Genomic DNA, 20,154 nt, shown 5'->3' on the forward strand with positions numbered 1-20,154 from the left:
TGACGTCCAGGTGGGTAGGAACTCTAGTCCAATCCTTCTAGGATTTCAGAAAGTCAAAGGACAATTGGCACTATAGGATAAGAAAAATGATTATTGGTATTTAGGCAAGGTGCCATGCAAAGATGGGTGCCATAGAAACTAGTGGTTATCCAATGGTGGGATTCAAATTTTTTTACTACCGGTTCTGTGGGCATGGCATGGCTTGGTGGGAGTGGCAGGGGAAGGATAGTCCAAAATCTCCATTCCCTCCTGATCAGCTGGGATTCAGGAGGCAGAGAATAGATGGGGTTGGTGACAGTCAGAGGTGGTATTTACCGGTTTTCTGAACTACTCAAAATTTCCGATACTGGTTCTCCAGAACTGGTCAAAACCTACTGAATACCACCTCAGATTATTTTTTGTTTCTTTCTTTCTTAGTGCTTTAAACATGGCCTCGTGAAATCACCAAATCGTGCACAATTTCAGCCACATGGTTTAAAAATGGAAACTTGCAGAATCTAATTATTTCAGGTAACTTTTTTTTCAAAAATTGAGGAGGAGGCATTTAGGTTATGTATGAATTTGTAAAGGTGTCTGATGCTTGTAGACATAGCTGATCCATGATGGAGGACATCAAAATACAAGTAGTTTTTTTACTTACAGCCACAATTGAGCCCAAAATTTTTGTTGCTAAGCAAGATATTTTTAAAGTGAGTTTTGCCCCATTTTACGACCTTCCTTGCCACAATTGTTAAGTGAATCATTGCAGTTGTTATATAAGTAACACGGTTGTTAAGTGAAACAGGCTTCTGCATTGACTTTGCTCGTCAGAAGGTTGGAAAAGGGGATCCCATGACCTCGGAACACTGCAACCGTCATAAATATGAACCAGTAGCCAATTTTGATTACATGACCATGGGGAAGCTGCAACAGTCGTAACTATGAAAAACAGCCATATATCATTCTTTTTAGTGCTGTTGTAACAGTCACTAAATTAATTCTTGTAAGTCAAGGATTACTTGTAGCGTTTCATGGCAGTGGGGAAATGTAATTTTTTGCCACCGGTTCTCTGGGTGTGGTTTGGTGGGTGTGGATTGGGGGGGGGGTCATGTTACTGGGTGGCAGTGATGGGCTGCAGGAAGTATGCCCTGGTACGGGCATACTAGTGCCTGCCGGGCGCACCTAGTACCATTCCGGTATAGTGCTCTGGAGGGCCCACCCGCCTGCCCTCCTTACCTGTATTTGAGCTCTTCGGCGCTTCTGTGTATGGAGCGTACAGTGCCTGTGCGATGCTCCACCAAGCAGCTGGAGGATCACGGAGGCATCGCAGAGTGTCGCAGGAGGTAAGGACGCATGCACACACTGTGCGTGTGTGCACATGTGCTGCATGCATTCATGTGGCGGACACTGGGCCCTGTTGCACTGTACTGGTTGCAACGGGTTCCAGAACCCACCACTGCTAGGTGGGCATGGCCAACTTTTTAAAAAAATTTTAAAACATTTTTTACTACCTATTCACTCGAAACGGTAGTAAAAAATGCTTTAAGAAGTGTGGGGGGGGGAAAGGTTCAGCTGATCCACACGATCGTCAGAAGCTTTTTCCCCTGCGTTTTAAAGAATTTTCTTCCTCCCGGTTCGGGCGAATAGGCAGGAAAAAAATGCTTTAAAAAACAGAAAAAACACTTCTGACGATCATGGAACTCACAGCTGAGCCGCGTGATCCACAGAAAGCTTTTTTTTTACTACCGGTTCATAGAACCAACAACAATTGTCCCTATTGATTGGGCTGAACTGATGTGAACCAGTCGCATTTCACTCCTGTTTCATGGTGCAAAGAAGCTTCATGTCTTCAAAAGAAACCGTGGTAATAGATAATGATGGTGTTAACCATTCAGTGGATTCTATTGGCCAAGTCTTTCCACATCTTCCGATCTGGCATATGTTCTATTTTGATGGTGTCCAGCCACATGTTCTTTGATGGCCTGGTTCCAGACAGATGGGGAAATAAAACAAGTTATGCAATATGAGATCTTGGGAGGTCAAAGGGCAATGGGGCTCCAGAAACCAAGATCACCAGAATTAATAATGTATGGACATCCCAGTTTGTTAAATACTGCTGTGTTATTTTTAATATGACTTTGTTCTTCAAGACTTTGAATATCTGGGTCGGCTTTTCACGAAGCAGTTAACATGGCAGAAAACATAGCAGCAGAGGAGATGTGAGCAAAGGAAAGAGTTTGCTCCTCAAAAGAGGAGACTTTTGAAGATAAATGGCAAATAATAAGGCTGTGTTTAACCATTATAACCCCCTCCCATGCATGGACAACATCTGGTGTGCCTTTGGCTTGTTGTCTCATTTCATTTTTATGATAAAAATTACACTGGATGTCAAGTTTGAGCTGTCCTAGTAATTCAAGCTTTAAATGAAGTTTGCCAGAGGGCTGACCAAATAGCAGCTAATGGCAGCTTAATTGCAGTTATAATTAGGCATCTGTATTCTTTTCACATACAGTGAAACTCATCCAAAGATTTGTTGTTCAACTTGTACTACAGGACACAGATAATCAATGAAATTAGCCTTCATGCCCATCTCCTTAAATGCTGTTCTAGCTAAGCTAGACTCTCAAACAGCCCAACTCACACAATCAAATGCATTGCGTTCTGAATATTGGATGAGCAGATAGTTTCAATACCTGCTAAAGGGCATGCAGAAATGGTTCATTTCTCTTCAGCTGTCATTTAGCTTGGTGGTGCCCAGTAGCATGGTCAGTAAATGCTGATGAAACAGTTGCATCATCGTTGTAACAAAACCCAGTGTGTGCATTCAGTCCTTCTTTCAAGTGTTTGCACTCCACAGCAGCCATTTCCTTAAGTATGGATGGAATGAAGCAAATGCTGAACAAAGCCAAGAGGTCAGGTAGGCAGTCTCAGAAGCCAAAGTATGAAAGGGAATTGCAAAAACGTTAGTCCAAAATAGGTAAGGAAAACAGACATTCTGCTAAAAACACAACCACAGCCTACAATAATGGGTGGAAGGGGGGGTGTCACATGAACCAGTACATCTGGGGAAAAAATGAGGCTTTATAAATCAAAATCTCAAACTACATATGCCCCCCCCCCTTTAATGATGCAAGTATATATTTTATGTCATCATGTGCAAATTTGTGTCATCAAGAGCCATGGTAGCACAGTAGTTTGAATGCCGTAGTGCAGGCTACTTCTGCTGCCTGCTGGCTGCCTGCAATTTGGCAGTTCGAATCTCACCAGGCTCAAGGTTAAATCAGCCTTCCATCCTTCCGAGGTGGGTAAAATGAGGACCCAGATTGTTGGGGGCAATATGCCTACTCTGTAAACCACTTAGAAAGGGCTGTAAAGGCACTGTGAAGTGGTATATAAGTTTAAGTGTTGTTGCTATGTGTAGAACACCACTTGTCTCCCTTACTCCCAGCCTCCATGGTTCCCCCATTACATGCATACATGCATACATGCGTGCATGCATGCATGCATGCATACATACATACATACATACATACATACATAACACCATTGCTCCTTTCAATACTATCAGAGGTTTAAGAAATTGGAATAGCAGTAAGTCGAATAGCAGTAAGCTGAAAACAGGTCCTTATAGGATTCTGCTTGTTAGGTTTTTCCACTGTGAATATTGTTCAAATGTTCCTACTCTTTTTTACCTGATTATGGCTGAAACATGTAACAGTGATACCCATTTTCATTGGGGCACTTGATGCCATGTCCAAGAATTTTCTAAGATACATCAACAAATTGCAACTTCCTGCAATAACATCAGCAGAACTGCAAAAAACTGCAGTACTCGGAACATCGTATATTTTAAGAAGGTACTTGGTTGATACCTACCCGTATCAGCAATCCGTATCAAACATTAGCACCAGTCAATGGTATTTGTGATACATTTTGAATGTTCCGTTGACTGAGTTTCATGTTTAATGAATAAAGTATAATAATAATACTAGAAGAAGGCAGTAGCAAAGCAACAGAGTTGCATGATTATATCTATGAGGTGACCAGAAGTCGAGCTTCCTCTTAGACTTTATTTTGACCTGATAGGTCTTGACTTTCTCCTATCTATTGATACTTTGTCTTATAAGGGTCAGGCTGTTTCAATTTCTTCACATGGATAAGCCAACATATTGAGATTAGCATTCTATCTATAAAGAGTGAGAATCAGGACAATCATTTGTTCAATCATTTCCCAAGTTAGAATAGCCCTCATACTATTCTCATGGAGCCCAAACTTCTCAAAATAAAGCAGACTTGAGTTTCACCTCCAGTGATATATAATGATATTTCACTAAAATGTGCCTTTTCAATCAATTTCATTCTTGAGATTCAATACCCAAGAAAGTACTATTAATGAGATTGTTAATATTTTCGAGAAGAAAGCAACATTTAATGGATGTTGATCTGCACGTGTCCCCTCCTAAACAAAATGTAAAATGATCTTTCTGCAAACACACATACTTCTGTCTCTTGGGAAGCTGTTGCAAACTCAGCCTGGGCTGAGCTTCTAACCACATTTTGCTTGAGGCAGGGACTCTAGGCTGCCACTCATATCCAAACAAGGATGGTGGGGCAAACCATACAGGTAAAATCAATGTAGCCTCCAGAGCTATCACTGCTAGAAAGCTGTCATGTCCAGTATACGAAAGCAGTTTCTCCAATATGGTGCTCATGTAAACCACAGTGATAGCAATTGTTTCAACAGGTGTAGCTGGAGTTCCCATAGCAAGGAATTCTGGGTGGCGGCATCCAGGAGAAAGGTCTTTCCTGCCATGTCTCCCACCCTTTGGAACATTGTGCCCCTCAAGATCCTTTTGAAAGAGCCTCAAAACCTGGTTCTGCCAATTTGTCTGGGTTCCGATGGGGGTATTTTACAATGGAGATGGTTATTGGACTAGGAAGAAGATCCCACCTCCACCCCATTGTATTCTGGTTCCTAACATCTCATTACTGTTCATTTTTAATATTTCATGTTTTAATGTTTTTTGCTTTTGCTTTTAGGATGTTGTACACTGCCTAGAGTCACGTGACAGTAAGATGGGCAGCATATAAATTTAATAAATAATAATAATAGCTGGAATGGCACCAGATTGTGAACCTCTGTGCTGAAGGGTTTCAAAACCTCTAAAAAGCTGACAGCATTGCTAAATAACAACCTGTCAGAGTTCCAAGTAACACTCTCAATGAAAGAAGACTCGGAGGCTTGAGCTTCCTCAAAGTTCCATTTTATTAAAGATGTCATATTGGAACATCTGGGAAAACCCAAATCTGAAAGTTTCCAAGTTTTCCCCACCCAAATGAAAGTTCAAGTCCCTGCCCAGTATCCACATGTTCATCACATGATCCAATCAGGCACCGTCCAAAACTGGAGATGCCACCCAGTCACCCCATCGCAGCTGCAAGGCAAGATGTCTTTGACTCTCTGAGAAAGGAATGTTATTTAGACTATATATCTCCCATACTCCATATAATCCCCCCTCCCATTTTCCCACAGCATTAATTGTGGTGGGCCTGAAGGCCCAATGCAAAAGATGGCTTCCAGGCCTGACACAACCTTCTTCATCGTGAAAGCTTAAGCTCAAAATGGATGCTCTTTCCTGGGTCTTGCAACTCTATTTGCAGTGTCTAACTAACATGCTATCCAAATGGAAATGAAAAGCACTGTAAGCAAAGCAGAAACTCAGTTAAAAGTTTCCTTATTCTATTAGCGGTAGGTGAACAATTTCTCTCTGGCTTTGAAGAATCCGCAGGCAGAAGAAGCTTTGCTTTTGACAACAGTGGAGATGACTCTTAACCACATAGGGACCTCTTACTGGTTACTATGACAACAGTATGTTGGATCGCCATTCAACAAGATTGACTGCAGAGTGGCAATTTTTTAATTCTTGTGAATGAGATAGAAGGGCATTTGCAGATTTGTTTTAATAATTAAAAAGAAGGCCATGAAATTTCCAACATTCCTTTCCATTGGCACGAAAGAGATTAAACTTGACGTTGCTTGCAGGAATAAATCGGCAGCATAAGAACCTCTTAGGGTTGAAACAGCCCAGCGTGCTCTTTCAGAAGGGCCTGAATGAGAATATAAACTCCTGATGGAAACCAAAGATTGCTGGTGGCAGCTCATAACACTGTTATCTACGTAGTGCCATTGTCAGAGTCAGACTCTATAGCAGCTGACAGACAGCTGAAAGTGACAGGCTCTCTAAAATGCAAGAAAAAAAAGGGGGGGGGGGTAAAAAGGAGAAAGATAAGGTGGGATAAACATACCACAAGAAAGTCTTGCTAATCCTGTATTTGTTTCTAATAGCAGGACAATTCATCTTCCACAGGTTATTGGGTCAATGGAACTTTCTGAAATAGCAGGATTAGAGGTAGAAGCAGGAATAACAATGGTAGGAGAAGGAGGAGGAGGAGGAGGAGGAGGAGGAGGAGGAGGAGGAGGAGGAGGAGGAGGAGGAGGAGGAGGAGGAGAAGAAGAAGAAGAAGAAGAAGAAGAAGAAGAGGAAGAAGAAGAAGAAGAAGAAGAAGAAGAAGAAGAAGAAGAAGAAGAAGAAGAAGAAGAAGAAGAAGAAGAAGAAGAAGAAGAAGAAGAAGAAGAAGAAATTTAAAAATTTGGGGTGCCAACTCATCCGGAATTCCAATACTCTTCCAAGTTGTCTAATAGATGACCCCCCTCCATTCCTCTTGTGTTCCTTTCCCACATTCTTACTGCATGGAAATCTTCTGGATCCTTCTCTGTCCCCTCAACTATTGTTAATAGTGTCTGGGAACATCTGTGGAAAACAGGAGGGAGAGCCACAGATGGGACAATCAGCATCTAAAGGATTTTTTGGCTCACCAATTATGAATCATTTCAAATGACACCCTCCCAGTCTTTCCAGAGAGTCAAAGGAAAGAAAATGCCATTCTTTGCAGAGTTTAGTTTAGTTTAGTTCAATTTCAGTTTCAGTTTCAGTTTCAGTTTCAGGTTCAGGTTTAGGTTCAGATTCAGGTTAGTTTAGGTTTAGGTTTAGGTTTAGGTTTAGGTTTAGGTTTAGGTTTAGGTTTAGGTTTAGGTTTAGGTTTAGGTTAGTTTACTTTACTGTCATTACACATGCTACAATGAAATTAAATGCCGTCTTCAGTGTACATTATAACTATAAAAATAAAAACACAAATATACATCCTTTACTTTCTATATAATTGATTTGTTTTGCTCTTGATTTATTCCTTGATTTGTTTTTCTCTTTTGGTCTTTTGGTGTTTCAGGGGTATTTTCCAGCCGGTTGATTCATATTAATATGTAATAGCTTACTCAAAGAAAGAATTTACCATTTGTATGTAGTAATGACAATGAGCGGCATCATGGCCTAGAGATGGGGTATTGTCTTACAGGAAGCTGTGAGTTCAATCCTAGGTGGCGGCCAATATTGCTCTCTCTGGGCGCAAAGGGAAAATATCTGTTGTGAACTTCATATAGGCATCAGGAAGAGCATTCAGCCAGTAAATACTCAACTTCATTCAGTCATCCTGACTCCATCCCGATTCAAGGCATTACAAGATCATTAAAAGAAAAAAAAGTAGAAACAACAATAGCAGCAATAGTATGGCATAGTCGTTAAGGAGTAGGGCTGCAGAAACCAGGGTTGAAGTCCACATTTACTCATAGAATGATTGGGGGGGGGCAGACTTTTCCTGAAAAAAGTTATATTATTTCAAGTATAAGATGTGGCACTATATGACCATTTTTCCTATGAATAGAAATCGAGTGGATTCTATAATGGCAGTTTTTGGAGAGATTCAATTTCTTCTATTATTGTAATATTCTTTTTCTTTATTTCCTATAGTGTGAAAATGATTTTTTGACAATCCCTATTAAGGCTGTGCGCCCTTCATTGTGCCCTTTGGAAATAATTCCAGTTGGGTATTCTTACATATTTTTTTCAGCAGATACTTGGGAGACCTTGTGACCATGTGAAACTCACAGGGTTCCATTTGGTGTATTATTTCTTTTTTTCTTTTAAAGTTTAGTTTTTTAAACAATTACTTTAAAAAAAAGTTTGATTATAGTATAGTACGGGTTATCCAGCCCATGGTTTTTTTAGTACTATGTTTACAATTATTGTAAATTAAACCCTGATTCAAATAAACCCTAAAGGAGGAGATTTTTCCCTAAAAAGTCAGCCTTCTAACAATTTTTAAAAAATGAGATTTGAAAGAATCCACATAATTATGGTAAGAAACATATGGTTTGAATAATTGTGGCCCAGGTTTGTGAGTTGTTGTGTGAATACAGCTAATTGTAGCTTAATGTCTATGGAGATTCTCAAGTCATGATTGTCCCAAAGGTGTTTTTTTTTTCAAGATGCAATTTGACTTTCTGTTTTTTCTTTGAAGATGTTTCACTTCTCATCCAAGAAGATTCTTTAGATCTTCTACAGTCTTCAAAGAAAAACCAGAAGCTCCAGTTGCCTCTTGAAAAAGTACCTTTGGGATGAATTGTGGCTTATTTAGAAAATGATGGTTAGCCAAATAGCAGGTGAGCATGATGCCACCTGAACATTTGAATCCACCAAGTGTTCTTCTATGATTGGTTTCTAAACGTTCCTGTCAGTTACTGTCACCAACTGACACTATCAGCAACAGACACGAGGTCCTTGGCTACCCATTCAATTGTTAATCTAAGATTGTATGCAATTTTTTAAGGTCTAGCCAAAGGTTTCATTTGTGAGATAGGGGAACACATTTTCAAGCTGCGGTAATATATTTGCTATTGAAACATGCCATCTTTCTTTTGATAATGTTTGGAATAGCTTAGTTTTGCTTGAGCAAGCTTGCACTGTAAGCGTAAGGCTGCTACCACTTTTTATAAAAGGTAAAGGTTCCCCTCGCACAGATGTGCTAGTTCTTCCCAACTCTAAGGGGCGGTGCTCATATCCGTTACAAAGCTGAAGAGCCAGTGTCCAAAGACGTCTCCATGGTCATGTGGCCGGCATGACTAAACCAGTGGTGAAACTAAATTTTTTTACTCACAGTTCTGTGAGCGTGGCTTGGTGTGCGTGCCTTGGTGGGCATTGCAGGGGAAAGATAATGCAAAATCTCCATTCCCACCCTACTCTGGGGCCAGCCAGAGGTGACATTTGCCGGTTCTCCAAACTACTCAAAATTTCCACTCCGGTTCTCCAGAACCTGTCAGAACCTGTTGGATTTCACCCCGGGACTAAATGCCAAAGGTTCACAGAATGCTGTTACCTTCCCACCCAAGGTGGTTCCTATTTTTCTACTTATATTTTTACATGCTTTCAATCTGTTAGGTTGGCAGATGCTGGGACAAGTAACAGGAGCTCACTCTGTTACGTGGCAGTAGGGATTCGAACTGCTGAACTGCCAACTGTTCTGTTCGACAAGCTCAGTGTCTTATCCCTACCACTTTTTATAATGAGGCTTAAATCCATTAAACAAAATACATTGTTGGCCAGAATTGTTTTCTGGGGAACAGAGCAGTTACTGGAAAAGAAAAGCCTGTCCAGCTCTAAATAATTTTAATGTGTCTTTTTAAGAATCCATGGTTTGTTGAATATTGTATATAGTTGATGGAGGTGGCATGGCTACAGGTAGTCCTCAACTTACAACAGTTCATTTATTGTTTGAATTTACCATGGCACTGAAAAAAGTGACTTATGACTATTTTTCACACTTACAACCATCGCAGCATCCTCGTAGTCACCTGATCAAAATTCAGACTCACATTTATGATGGTTGCAGTGTCTTGGGGTCATATGATCACTTTTTGGGACCTTCTAACACCCAAAGTCCATGGGGAAGCCAGATTTACTTAACAACCATGCTGCTAACTTAACTACTGCAGTGATTCTCGTAACAACTGTGGCAAGAGAGGTTGTAAAATGGGGCAAAACTCCACAGCTGTCTCACTTAGCAGCAGACATTTTGGGCTCAATTGTGGTCTAAGTCGAGGACTCCTTCTACTGTTTTTCTGATCAGAAGAGAGAAATAGCCACAATTGTTCGAATTTTCTTGCCCTTACAGGATGTGTGTGATCTTTGCCTCTCATGTTTAATGCTTAGATAGAAGGATAGACTTAGATAATCCTCTTAACAACATATGAACTCTTGACAGGCTCATTAGAATATTGAGCTAAGTACTCCCTGGCTGTACCTCATTTTTCCCCCTCTTTATCTGGTAGACACTGAACAAGAATGGAATATTTTCTAAGTGGGACTCCTATAAACATTGCTGAACAACAGTGCCCAGAAATGTTCGTGAACATAACCAATGGTAAGAGATGTTGGAAGTCATAATTTGGCTACAACTGGAGGATCACAGATACCCCACGGCAGATCTATTGAAGTGTGATCAGAAGATCTGATTTAGACTTGCTGCATCATGTATTTTACATGCTCAAAAGTTCAAAGTGTGGTATTTTCACCCTCATTTCCCCCTATTTCGTTCCTCCCCTGCCCTTGTGTGTTTCTGAATTATCATTACAATTACCAACATCCTTTTTTCCTTCTTCGGCTTCTCCCTGTTTTCGCAAACTATAAAAAGCCTCCCTCGGTCTCACAATCTTATTATTTATCATTTCTCTTCCAATTTTAATTTGCCCTATTATCCATACAATGTTATAAATCAGATGAACCACATTTCAGTGAGTTGTTCAAAAGAGAACTGCAGCCAATCATCCTCTTGAAACTTCTTTCCAGCATCACTATAAAAATGTGAACCTGAACCAGCCTGAATGATAAGCTGCTACAGGGCATTAAATATCTGGCCACCCTACTGCTGTGTAATGCAAGTGGCGCCACTGATAACATTTTGTCTACATGGGCAGAATCTCTAATTTACCCTTCCTCTAATATACAAGCATTCAAAGCAAACTGGGAAGCTGTTAAAATGATGACAGGTATGAATGATGTCTTGATTAAAATCAGTGTTTTACAATATTGGCAACTTTGAGCTGCGTGGACTTCAATCAGAGGTGGTATTCAGCAGGTTCTAATCAGTTCTGGAGAACTGGTAGTGGAAATGTTGAGTAATTCGCAGAACAGGTAAATACCACCTCTGGCTGCCCCCTTCCCCCCCCCCCGATCTATTCTCTGTCTCCCAAGTCCCAGCTAATCAGGAAGAAATGGGGATTTTGCAGTAACCTTCCCCTGGAGTGGGGAGAGAATAGAAATTTTACAGTATCCTTCCCCTGCCACGCCCACCAAGCCACGTCCACCAAGCCATGTCACTCCCACCAAACCATGCCCACAGAACCAGTAGTAAAAAAAATTGAATCCCACCACTGACCTCAACTCCCAGTATTCCCCAGCCAGCATGCTAGTTGGGGAATTCAAGGAGTTGAGGCCCACACAGTTTAAAGTTGCCAAGTTTGGAAAACACTAATTTAAATTCCTCAGATTGGACCTGAGGGTATAAATTATGGGTTTGACATCATGATGTTGTAATGCACAGTTCACCACTTGCTCTTTGCAAATCCCTGTGCCCTGCCAGTTGCTCTGCAGACAGGTTGGGTCTGCAACTCAAAATTCTGGTTAGCACAATTAAACGTCATAATAGCTGGGAATTCTAGGAGTTATGATCCTAGGTCATGTGTAAAGGAACCAGTCTGAAAGATGTTCTCAGATCAAATCTGTAAGGACTAAATGGATCTATGAGATCCTATTTGTCATAGTAATCGGGGAGGATGGGTACTGATTTTCCCAGACCTAGAATTTTTTTTCCTTTGAAGGACTGTTCATGTTTTCTAAAGAGTAAGAGTGGCCAATTGAATGAAGGTATGTACTCAATTGCTATTGCTGATGTTCCTCTCAGAAAAGCTTTCAACTGGTAAGAAGCAGACATTTTATATTTGTGTCACATATCTTTATCATCCTGTACATAATGTTATTTCTTTTATCATTCTGTACATAGCATATATATATTACATTTTAAGCCTGAATACGCCATGTGGGTGCTGGCCTAGAAACCAAGAGACTGTGAATGCTAGTCCTACCTTAAGCATGAAAGCTGACTGGATGACCTTTGGGCCCGTCACCCTGTCTCACTCCAACCCATCCCGCAGGATTGTCCAGGTGGGGGAAATAAGAGGAAGGGATATAGGGTATGTTTCAGAAGTGGTATTCAGCAGGTTCCAGCCAGTTCTGGAGAACCTGTAGCAAAAATTTTGACTAGTTCGGAGAACCTGTAAATACCATCTCTGACTGGCCCTGCCCCAATCTATTCTCTGCCTCCCGAGTCCCAGTTGATCAGGAGGGAATGGGGATTTTGCAGTACCTTTCCCCTGGAATGGGGAGGGGATGGAAATTTTACAGTATTCTTCCCCTGCCACACCCGTCAAGCCATGCCACGCCTACCAAGCCACACCCACAGAAAAGGTAGTAAAAAAAATGGAATCCCACCACTGGTATGTTTGTCACCTGGAGTTTCTTATAAAGTAATAAAGGCAGGGATAAAAATCTAATAAATGAAACAAATAAATAGTTCTTACTGTTAAATGTAAGGCCATTCTCAACCACAACCTGAAAAATAGAGTAAACTCCAAGATTTTAAGGAAGTTCTCCTTCCTTGTTCCTTTTAAACATGATCAACTAGATGCATAGCAATTATTTCTTTCAGCTCCCGGCAGATTTTTTTTATTTTTTTTTGCATATTAATTTAACAGTATGTCACTTGGACAGACTGTCAGGTTGTCAGAGATAGAGAGCCGAAAATGAAATTCCTTTCAAAATGTTTTAGAAATATGTGTCACTTTTTTGAAACTTACATTATGCTAGCCAAGTCCACCCTCCCCCGCCACCTGTTGCTTCAAATATTGATTTATTTAGTCAACCTTGCTTATGACTTATTCCCACAGGTGTTCCTTTAGCCATAAAACAGTAAAATACTCCATCCACTTCTAAGACTATGGTTTCATAAAGTCTACCCACCTCCCTCACCTTTTTCAGTGTTGAATTATTGAGCTCAGCTAGATATGCATGGAAAATGTCAGTCTCCATTTTTTATTTGTTTAAACATAGTTTTAATTAAATATGATGACATGAAAAATGTCAGGACCACTCTCTGATAAAACTCTAGACCCAGCTATGATTAAACTGACAATTATTTGCTTATTTTAAAGACTGCCATGTCAAATGTTCATGGCCTCTGTGGCAACCATGGACCAGATAATATCTATATTATCTGTCCCAGATAATATTTATTTTGAATACCATTACATTCCTTTTTATAAATTCATGTCCCAAATAGTTTATTCTATGTTGGGAAACTGCCAGCTAGATGGGAAGGAAGGATCAAGCAAGGGCTTAGCTTAGAATCCTTACGCAGCTGCAAAAGGCATAAGCTTGATCTCTCCAGAATCCATGTAGTCCAATCTAGTCATTCTCAGAGTAATGCAATCCAGACATGGAAGGATTCTTATAACTTAGGTAGAGAATAATAAAGTTGTTTGCTTAAAATATTTATGAGTAGGTCTGGTTGCTTGCACATGACATCATTAATCATTCTGATCTATTTAAATTTACTTATGTACTTATTGTTATGCTATCCACATGACTATGATTTCCTTCCTTCCTCTTTTTTCCTTCCTTCCTTCCTTCCTTCCTTCCTTCCTTCCTTCCTTCCTTCCTTCCTTCCTTCCTTCTAAATGAGAAGCTCCTGTTTCAATACTAGAATCATCAGAGTTCAGACTTCCTTGTGGCTTTTATGTGACCATCAGTGTTCTTCCAAGTCACCAGAGAACTGTCTTCCAAACTGGTGATCCCATTATATACCACCAAATTGATATATAGATATATGGCATTTTCTTAATATTAAGGGTGTCTTCATGCAGAGAGGATTGTCATTGTCTTCTTCCATGCTTGGTTTTACAGTTCACTCTTCAAAGTGGCATTGCTTCCCCCACATCAGCAGCACCCCACCTGCCCTGCATTATGTCTTCACTGGATAGCTTCATCAGTTCCCTTCTAACTCTACTTGCAAGGATGTCCCTATTAGGACTTCATGTGCCCCCCGCCCAGTATTGTTCTCAGGTTTATTGAATGTACTGAGCCTTTCTATGTGGTCAGCCCCTGAGAGGACACAGGAAGTACATGAGACAATATTATTAGTTTGTTTTCATTCTTTTCACAAGCATACATATACTTACATAAATTACCTGCAATATCTTTATGGACAGCCACTGATCTATTGAACCCAGATTGGAAACCATTGAATTAGACTACATTAAGTTTCAAACCATAATATGATATGTGTACACTTAGGTGTCAAGCCAAATAGGGGATTCCAGATGTTTGATCTGCAAAAAGAAAGAAATAGCAATAGTACTTAGACTTATAAACCACTTCATAGTGCTTTACAGCCCTCTCTAAGCAGTTTACAGAATCAGTGTATTGCCCCCAACAATCTGGGTCCTCATTTTGCCAAACATGGAAGGATGGAAGGCTTTGAGCCCTGTCAGGATTGAACTTCTGGCTGTGAGCAGAGTTAGCCTGCAAAACTGCATTCCAACTACTGTGCAATATCTTGAGCAGTTTTATGATACTGCTTAGTTCCATATAGTGATTGTGATTTTATTGGTACAACACTAATAAAAATGTTGGTGATTAATGTCATAAATACTTTAAATGAAAGGTATCTGGAAAGAGCTCCTCTCCAAGGGGAGCCTCGTCATAACATACTGATCTGTTTTTCTTTTCAAAGTCTGACTTCATGCAAGCTTTATGCATGAAATTATTCCAAAGTACCAAGCCATATATCGTTCTTGCAAAAAGCATTCCAGTGATGACTCTTAAATTACTAGACAATTTTAGACTGTATTAAATATATTCCAAATGAGCCCATTCATGATTAATGCTATTACCATGACTGCCAGAGGCATTAATAGTGATTAGGAGGAGATTGCTTTGTTATGTTTTTAACTGGCAAAAACAAGCTATTTTAATAAAATCAAACCATCGTTTTGAGGCTCTGGCGTTAGTTTATTAGTCATCAAATTGTACTGCCATGTGATCAGAGTCTATAAACCATGATGTGACACATTCATTCCAGCTAACAGGACATGATTGTATCACAGCCACATCATCAGTTTTAAAAGAAGAAAGCTAAGAGAATTACAAGAACCCACACATTTAATCTTAATTCAGATTTCAGACAGAAAATGCAGCTAGGGATTCTGTCCTTTAATGTATGCTGTTGAAAAACAAATCTGATTTAAAGCTTGAGGAAGTCTCTTATATTAGGTCTCCTCAAGTTTGTGGGCAAAAGGAGATAACAAATAATACTGTCCCTCTACTCCATCTCCCATTTATCTCATCCATATTTGGCAAACGTCATGGGGGATGAGGGTAGGTTTATTGGGAGAGGATAAATGCACCAGGGCATCAGATCAGAGGTGGTATTCAGCAGGTTCTGACTAGTTCTGAAGAACTGGTAGTGGAAATTTTGAGTAGTTTGAAGAACCGGTAAATATCACCTCTGACTGGCCCCGCCCCCATCTATGCTCTGCCTCCTGAGTCCCAGCTGATCAGGAGGAAATGGGGATTTTGCAGTAACCTTCCCCTGCCACATCCACCAAGCCATGCCCACAGAACCAGTAGTAATTTTTTTTGAATCCCATCACTGCATCAGATGGCAGAACATTTCCCACAAAACTGTGGAGCAAAATAGAACCAATTTGAGAAGTTGCCAGCAATTGTAATAATAGCAACTTAATGCTCATATATGGATCAAGGCAACTTATGCCAGTGGTCTTTCCTCAACAACTACAATATAATGGCCAACAGACCATGGAAGCACAAGAGAGTTAAGGGAGGAAACAGGACTGGTAGAATAAGGATTATTGGATCCAGAAAAGCATAAGAAAGGGACTCAGTGTAATTCAACCTTAATTCCACTAACTATAAGTAGCAAGGGACTACTACTTTGGTAGATTTAGATATTCTATTATATTTAACTAGCAATTAATATCTTTCTAGAAATTTAAGTAATTCTTGTTTTCTGAATGTGCCTGCCATGAAGGGCATGGCAGGTACTTGAGAATATGATAGCCTAAAGCTAGGTCTAGGAACGGATTTACCAAGCCAAAGGAGAGTAACCCTCCAGTAAAGAGAAAGGTAAAGGTTCCCTCGGACATATGTGCTAGTCGTTCCAGACTCTAGGGGGCGATGCTCATCTCTGTTTCAAAGCCAAAGAGCCAGCACTGTCCAAAGACTTCTCCATGGTCCTGTGGCCGGCATGACTAAATGTCACAGGCACACAGAATGCTGTTACCTTACCACCAAAGGTGGTTCGTATTTTTCTACTTGCATTTTTACATGCTTTCAATCTGCTAGGTTGGCAGAAGCTGGGGCAAGTAATGGGAGCTCACTCCATTACGCGGAGCTAGGGATTTGAACACTGAACTGCCAAACTTTCTGATGGACATGCTCAGCGTGTTAGCCACTGAGTCACCTAACCCACAAGTATAAGGGTGCAATTTAGGGGAAATTGGAATATTTTATGTGATCAATGAGGAAAATTATTATATCCAATGGAATCATGATGCTAACTGTTTATGATTTCATAAAAGCTCAGTGCAATTTGAATCAAATTAAATCCAATTTAGATTTTGTCCCCAACAGCAATGGCAGCTGATGACAGTGAGGAAATGACAACTTGGTCAAATGCCCAATTCCAGAATTGTTGTCATTAATGCTATTTTGGAATCTGTCTTGTCTTCCCCTTAGGTTAGCAGCTGATGAGATGTAACAGTTCTCCATAAAAAGACAGTTTTATTCAAAATTCCTATAGTAAGTGTTCTGACCCCCTCCTCCATCCAGTAACAAATGCCGAGACAAGGTTAACTGGAATGTACTTTAATAGCAAGAAACCAAAACCTCGGTGGCTGAAAGCCAAGCATAACAAACAGATAAGGACCTTGGCAGCAACTCAGACAAGCCTTGACAGCAATTCAGCCTGCCAAACTAGTTACAAAAGTTCTCCAACTTTTAGTCAATGTGTTGACTTCTGCAAGAGGGGTGTGTGCACAAGCAGTCTTTTTATAGTCTGGAGAGGAGCCTAATGACCACCAGCTGAGTGCAATTACCTCCTGTACTTGCGCAATTGTTCCTGACGCCTATTAGCTCTTTGGTGCCGGGCATCCAGGAACAACTCACTACTGGCATCTGGATCACTCTCCCTTGTCTCCTCCCCACTGGTCCAAGGCTCAGGTGCCTCCTGGTGGCCAACCAGCCTCTCTGCGCCCTGCTCGGAGTCGGAACCCTGTCCAGGGTCCTCCACATCCTCCAGAGCCAACTCATAATCCCCCTCGCTGTCGGAGTCTGGTGGCAGCTCCAACGGCTCCTGCTGGGCCACAACAGTAAGTGAATCTTTAGGTCTGGGAATCTTGACTAATTTGTTGTTAAGAAATTCTTCTGAGAAGTGAAGCCTGAATCTTTGCTAGAGCATTTGCTCTTAATCTTAACCCTTCTCTAAAGCTATCAGATGACCATTTGAGGACACCAAAGAGGTTTGTTTACATTTGTCTTTAGGGCGATTGATTTATGACAGGTTGCTTAGGAACTTTCTAAAGTTATGATAGACCTACCTGGGGGAGGGGGATATTTCCAACATGGATTTGAAGTTTGGATGGTCATCTCCCCTCCCCCAGGTCACATGACTAAGCTTTAGGCACTAAGCAACCAGGCCCCAATCACTACCATTAATGACTTCCTACAGTCAATTGACCACATTTTATAACAGTTTAGACAAAACCTGACCTGGCATTTACCTCTGGTTGTCGCTAAACTGCTAAACCATAGCAAACCATTGTTTGCTTTACAACCACTGCATTTGCTTAGCAACCACTGAAAAAAAGGGTCATAAAATGGGATTGGTCACATGAACCGACCCAGTTTATGACCATTGTGGCTTACAATGGTTATGGACAGGCTTTATTATGGCTGTAAGTCGAGGGCTCCCTATAGTTGTCCAGATGTTTATATGTACATTTAGTCTACTTTAACTCAGTAAGGTTTGTTACTCAAAAACTTGTTACCAGGCAAGAGTTACAAAAACTGTATCTACCTCTAGGATTTTCTCTCCTGGGACAACCCTAAACTGATTGTTTTCTTAGGATTTAATTAATTTTGCTGTATTCTGATATTATTAAAAATCTAAACTGTCTCCATTTTTTTAGTCCAAGAAGATATGAGGTATTTAAAATGTCATAACATAGAAATATGAAAAAAGAAATATAAATATGATGAGTAAGATTAATTATTATGTCTATGTAGAGAAGGCAACACTACCTAATGAACTTACTTTCAGAAACTTGATAAGAACACTTCTTTAAGCCAATATTACATATAACTAGCTCTTAGTAACAACATTCTTCAAATACTTGGCAGAGAACAGTTATAGGGAATCAATGAAGAGACATGCAGACAACATGAATTAAGAGGGAGTATTGATCATAAATGTATAGTGATTGGTTCACACAATTTGGTATTCCCTGGTTTCTTGAACAAGCTATGAAGACCTAGTTCACACAAGCATACCAATGTTCTTCTGAGACAGTCTCTGTTTCAAATTTTGTTCCTGCAGTTAACCCTGTGATTTCTTTCCAACAAGATCCTTGTATCATTCCTCATCTACTCACAACATTGCTAGGGTTCCTCAATAACTCTTAGGTGATTGAATTAATCTATTTTCTGTATACACACATCTAGATGTAAAAATTGAAATGGCCATCAAAATGAAAGGCCTAGACCGGCCTTGAGCTTTTTCTGGGAATTCTCCAAGGACTTTGCCTCAATAATGAATGTCAGAAGAGACAGTTGACCTTCAGTTAAGTAGCTTATTTGTCACACAGGAAATTAATTGACTGAGGAGAGTTGGTTTAGTTACAGACAAGACTTGGGGCTAGCACTAACCTCCTCAGGCTTAATTAGCTGTGTCTATTAGTGGTTCTTTAGAACTGGTTCTCCTTATATAATTTTTATTGTAAGTTTTAATAGCAACAGTAAGAACTAATGCAAACTAAAATGGAACAGAGAAAATAAAAAAGAAATAAAAGAAAAAGCTATACGTGCAATAAGAAGAAAGTGGTTAAAAAAGAGAGAAAGATATAAAGAAAGAAAGATATAAAATTATAAAGAAGTGACTTCTGATGTTTTTTCACAGCAGTTGTAAATACAATTATATTTTAACCCCTCTCTCTAAAGTTACATCATAATTGTATAATCTATCCTACCTAATCATCAAAGCTATAAATCACATTCTTTTTTCCCTTCATTTTTCCCTTCATGCAAAAAGTCCATAAGGGGTTTCCCGTCACCAATAAATGTAGCTATGGACTTTTCTTTAATAAAAGAAGCTAATTTGTCCATCTGAGCAAGTTCTGTCTATTAATTTCACTAAGCATTTCTCCATGGCGGATAATGCTGAATCATTCCATCTGTGTGCAGATAGTAATCTTGCTGCAATAATCATACATTGAAATAATTTTCCTTGACTTTTTTTCCTACCTGTTCCTTGACTTTTTTTGTGTTTATCAATGAAATTCCCTGAAAGATGGGTTCCAGCACAAGTCCGAAAGCTCAGAAGAGTAAACCTCTTATCCCCATGTCTGACCCAGATTGTATCTTGTTTATCCACCAGAACTAATAGGAAAAGTTCTGGCTTCAATTGAATATTAGTATTTAAAATCCTCTGTATCAAAGTGTAAGTTTAATCCAAAATTGTTTAGCTTCTTTTTAACAGGTCCACCAAGCATAATAAAGGGTCCATTCACATTGTTAACATTTTCAACATACATTTCAATGCCTGAATACTTTCCAGATAGTTTCAAAATTATCAAAAACGCATAGCCACATATTTTTCCACAGATCCATGTATGTATTATAATCAGAATTCATACTCACTTTATCATATATTCTTTAACCCATTCTTCCTCTGTTTCAACTTCCGACAAATGTTTACATATTTTAGCAATTACATATTTGTCTTTGGTGCACAATTACATTTCAATTATTTCTTACTGTGAACTCGACTCTTCTGAAGGGGTCCAGAAACAGAGGTCAGATCCCAAAGATAGTTAAAGGCAGTTAAAAGGGACACACAAATAATAAACCAGAAAATTGACTTGAATAAGTGGAT

Source organism: Thamnophis sirtalis, unplaced genomic scaffold, assembly GCF_051295495.1.
Source record: "Thamnophis sirtalis isolate CommonGarterSnake01/CBP01778 unplaced genomic scaffold, rThaSir2_p1.2 scaffold_3, whole genome shotgun sequence".
NCBI classification, from domain to species: domain Eukaryota; kingdom Metazoa; phylum Chordata; class Lepidosauria; order Squamata; family Natricidae; genus Thamnophis; species Thamnophis sirtalis.